This window comes from Gossypium raimondii, chromosome 8 (assembly GCF_025698545.1).
Source record: "Gossypium raimondii isolate GPD5lz chromosome 8, ASM2569854v1, whole genome shotgun sequence".
Lineage (NCBI taxonomy): Eukaryota > Viridiplantae > Streptophyta > Magnoliopsida > Malvales > Malvaceae > Gossypium > Gossypium raimondii.
The window spans coordinates 21,271,205-21,276,598 of record NC_068572.1 but is presented as its reverse complement, the minus strand read 5'-3'; positions in this window follow the sequence as shown (position 1 = coordinate 21,276,598).

Here is a 5,394-nt window from a genome sequence, read left to right as displayed (position 1 = left end):
AATACTCTTGGACCTACTACAGCCCATATTTGTCATGTTTTACAACAACTTCATGAAGTTTTGTCATGTAGACAATTTAATCCCTAAACATTTAAATTACTAAAAATCATTTAACAAAAAGCTTAAGTTAAACCATCACCTACATGAATACATCAACTAAGAACAAAAACATACTTAAATCATTCATGGAAAGTCCCTACAATTTTAACAGTTTTACAAATTAACCCCCTGACTAGCTAGATTAAACTAATACGATAACAAAAACATAAAAACAGTAAAAATGAACCTCAAAAATGCAAGCATACAAAGGGAGAAGTTTTGCCGAACCTCCTTGACTCAACAACGGTGTCTTTCAGCTTGTGGAAGAAGAACATAAAAATAAAATTCTTCATTTTGTTTTTATAATAATTTAACTTAACTTTTTTTAATTAACTAATAAAAAACATATTTTAACATAATAAAACAGTATCCACCGTACCTCCCTTTTAAATATGGCATATTTGCAACATAAACGCCTTTACCTTTCTTAAATTAATCAATGAACTAATAGAAACTAACTTTTTCAGCTTTTACAATTTAGTCCTTTTTACTTATTTAGCTATTTAAACATTAAAGTTTCTTAACCAAATTTTAATATGACCCTAACACACTCTGTAAATATTTAATAAAATAGTGGGCTTGGTTTATAGAAACGAGGTCCTGATACCTCCTTTTCTAAAACCACTTGACTTTAGAGACAAACCACTTGAACCTAATTATTCGTTCAATTAACAAAAATAATTAAATCAAATTTCAAAATAATTATATATTTGACTCGTAAATATTAAATAATAATATTTACGGACCCACTCGTCAGATTTTTGGTCCCGGAACCACCGTTTCTGACACCATTAAAAAATAGGCTATTACACCCTCATATCATATAACACCCCTAACCCGTATCCGTCGCTAGAATAGGGTTATGGAGCATTACCAAAAATCTGTAACACAAAAACATTCACTTCCAAACATTAGATAAAACTTATCATTATTCGTTCAAATACATTCATATCACCCCTTTTCCGAGCCCTCAAAGAATTAGAAACACTTTATAAATGATTCGGGACTAAATCGAAAATAATCAAAAAGTTTAGGAAAAAATTCAGAAAATTTGAACTGCAAGGGTCACACAGCCATGTGGCCAAGTCGTGTGACTCACGTGGCTGAGACACACGCCTATGTCTCAGGCCGTGTGACCATTTGAAATAGGAACACACGGCTGTGTTCCAGCCCGTGTTTGTGCCCGTGTAACTCTTTGACTTGGGTCACACAACCAAGCCACACGCCAACTTGCCAAGCCATGTAATTATCGAAATGCAACCATTAAAAACCTATAGAGAACACACGGCCGTGTCATAAGGCCGTGTGTCATACACGACTGAGACACACGCCCGTGTCTTAAGCCATGTGGACAAGAAATAGGTCATTTTCAAGCCAATTCTTTTACCCAAAACAAGCTTACACACACAAGCCATTTACACCAATATTCAAGCATTCAAAATGTACTTAAATCATGCATAATAAAACTAGATCATTATGGTATTTGTGCATACAACCAATATGCCCAAAAGACACCTCAAAGAAAGCACTCAGCTTAACAACACATATGCATAATTGATCACAATTGATCACCTTGCTACCATTTTAAAACATGTCATGCTTAACTTATACCTTGTCATTAGAACTTATCATTTGAACTATAGTTTTCATGCATCCCAAATATACATATATCTAACTTATACATATATCTAACTTATACATACTTGACCATAACTTATCCATGTATATATAGTTTAATTTCATATCAAGTTATACCATAATTGACCACATGCCAAAATCAAATTCAAACATACCTATTTGGTTATTCGAAACACAACTTCAAATGACCATTTCCACTCCAACCATCAAGTCCATCTAAATGACACAAATCTAACCATATCTAGATGGTTCCAACAATCAACATGTATACAAACCATATTTCAATCATGCACATCTATTCAAAGCCTTACCAAAGCATACCATATCTTGACCATGTTGAGGTCAATTCATCATATATCACTTTGGCCATTCAAACATGCTTTAACACATTATCAAATTAACACATATCAACGAGCCACCAAATGTACCAAGGCTTTATCACCCAAAATGACCTATACATGACAAACTCATCAACTAACATTCATTTAATCATCAACCATTAGTCCACCTATACATGTCATTATAACCTTAACCAAGACATCAAAATCTACCGATATAATCGATGGATAGTGTGATAGATCTCCGAATAGCTTCCAACCCGATCGAGCTTCCAATAATTTGAAAAGTAAAGGAAAAAGAACTATGTAAGCAATGAAAGCTTAGTAAGCTCGTATAACTTTAGTCATATCAATCCATTTCAAATATGAAATATATACATATCAAGAATAATCCTATACCAATATCGCAAGATTCATGAAACCAAAATCAACAACTCACAAAGTGAATAAAACCACAGCATCACATATACATATCATCCCTAGCATAGTAGGATTTTATAAAACTTTAAACCCTTTCAATTTTTCTTATTTTCATTTGCATTTCATTACTTTTCAATGCATTTACTTTCTTTAGCTTAAACAACATTAATTCAACTCATCATTCCTTTTCAACATTTTACACTTCAAGTATGAACTTACTATTTCATTACCTTTCCACATCTGTTTCATATGCATAACACATAAGAAATAAGCATATCATCAACCATATCCATAAGCTAGTGCATTTAAACATAGTTCTTATGGAATTAACCACATGATAAACCATTTCATAAGAAATTATATAATTTAAACATTACCATTCTTTCATGAACACAAGCATATTTCCATTTGGGCACTTACCATTTCAATGCATAACTTATAAGTAAACATAATACAATCCAACCAATAGCTTGGCACATGCCTAAGCATCAAACAACAACACATGTTAGCATACTTGAACATATTTCACATGAATTTAACATGGATAACCATTATACTTGAATATGATTCAATTTGGATATAAAATCCTTCATAAAATAACATTTTTTCCATGCATCTCATCATTTCAATGTATTTCACGTATACCTATATTTGCTCATATTGAACATTTACCGTTTCCTTTCCAATTCATACCCGTTGAACCGAATAGAATATCGTTGGATACTCAAGATAGCTCACACAAAGTGTGCTAACTCATATAATCGTAATCCTCAATTCATGTACATATATGCTCACACAAGCTGTGAAAAAGTATGCTCACATGAGCTGTGAAGATGGGGCTGCTCACACGAGCTGTGGGTCGAAACGTAGCTATACGATGCTGCTCACACGAGCTGTGGAGTATCCGCAACATATGTCGAACCTCAACCATTGGTAGAACATTCAAGACCAGCACCCGAATCATGTAAACCCTAATGACATGTCATTTGTATCCTATAAATTCCTAAGGTTCAAACGGGGCTCAGTAGTCGTCGTACGTCATTGAATTTCTATCGTTTCATAACATAATAAATTGTATAATAACATTTATATATTAATTCATGTACAATAGAATAGCACATTAAACAGTCAATTTAACTCACATTTAAGTGTTTATATTTCATACGAACTTACCTAGCTAAATTGCATAAATGTCAAAGTACAGGGGCATTTTGGTAACTTTTTCATTCTTCTCAATTTTCCTCCCGATCTTGATCTAAATTAATAATTTCATTCAATATATCAATTTAGACAGTAAAACAATGTATTTTATGCAATTTAGTTATTTTGAATTTTTACAAAATTGCCCCTAAAGTTTTACTTTTATTCAATTTAGTCACTAAGCCTAAAACATGCAAATTAACCATATTTACCCAAAATTGAGCCTATCCGAATACTTGTGGCATCCAAAACAGCCCATTCATGCAACAATTTTGCATCAAATCCTTATACTTTTATTATTTTAACAATTTAGTCCCTAAGCGAAAAATTCATCAAAAATCACTTAATAAAATACTTTTAAATAAAAATAATATTTCAAATTCATCATTTAACATCTAAAATCACAAGGTTCATCAATGGAAATATTCAAAATCTTTAACATTTTCAAAATCAAAGGTACGGGCTAACTGGACCTAGTTGTAACGATCTCAAAAATATAAAAATTAAAAGAAACGAGGCTAAAACGGACTTACATGCACCATCCAATGCAAGGCCAAAGCTTGAAGCTTCTCCCATTCATTTTCCATGGCAACCTTTAGTGGTGAAAAACAAATGGGGAAGAAAACATTTTGTTTTCTTTATTTTATTTTATTAATTAAATAACATATAAAACATTATAATTAAAAGAAATTAAGCATCCAACCGCCCCACTATATTTAGGATGGCTAATTTACTCAATAAGGCCTTCCAATTATAATTCTTTAAGCAATTAACACCTTTAAACTAATAGCGATTGACTTTTTTAACTTTTGCAATTTAGTCCTTTTTGCTTAATTAACTATCGAAACGTTAAATTTTTTCAAAGAAATTTAATATCACCTTAATGACACTTCGTAAATATTTATAAAAATATTTACGGCTCGTTTTATAGAAACGGGGTCCAGGTACCTCTTTTTCTAAAACCATTTGACCTTAGAGTCATACTACTTGAACTTAATAAATCGCTTATATAACATAAGTTATCAAATCAAAAATCTTTTTAACACCATGTTTGACTTGTAAATATTAAATAATATTTTTGAACTTACTCGTTGGATTTGGTGGCCCCGAAACCACTGTTTTCGACACCATTGAAAAACGGGCTGTTACATATCCCTTATGGACTTATCGAGATTGACCACTCATTTTTCTAAGGCCAATAGTATGTCCCTCGATTGGATAAATTTCCTGGCCCTCCCACGGGTCTCCATTGGCTCAATCTGATCGTCTACTCCTTTCGCCATCTCGATTGACACCTTAGAAACCTTAGCTTGGATACCAACTGTCACGGGGCTAGAACTTTAGTCTATCAAACTGCACATCCTTAGGCATTTTCCTTGCTTCAAATCTGCCTAAATCAACCTTACTCTCACAAAATGAGAATTATTGCATAATTTATATAAGGCATCGAAAAAAATAAAAAGCAAACTTGAAACAAAAAAGTAAAAAAAGAATAGAAAAAAAGCCACAGAAAAATAGAACACACCAAGTGTTTGAATAAATGCTCTCAAATGAATTCACAATTATGAATGGAATTATTATAAATGAGGGAAAGTTCTCTATTTATAGTTGAGCTCCCCCAAAACCAATGGTACAAATTGAGCTGCATTGACGATCAAGATTAGAATCTATCTACAATTTAGAGTCCTAATAGATTTAA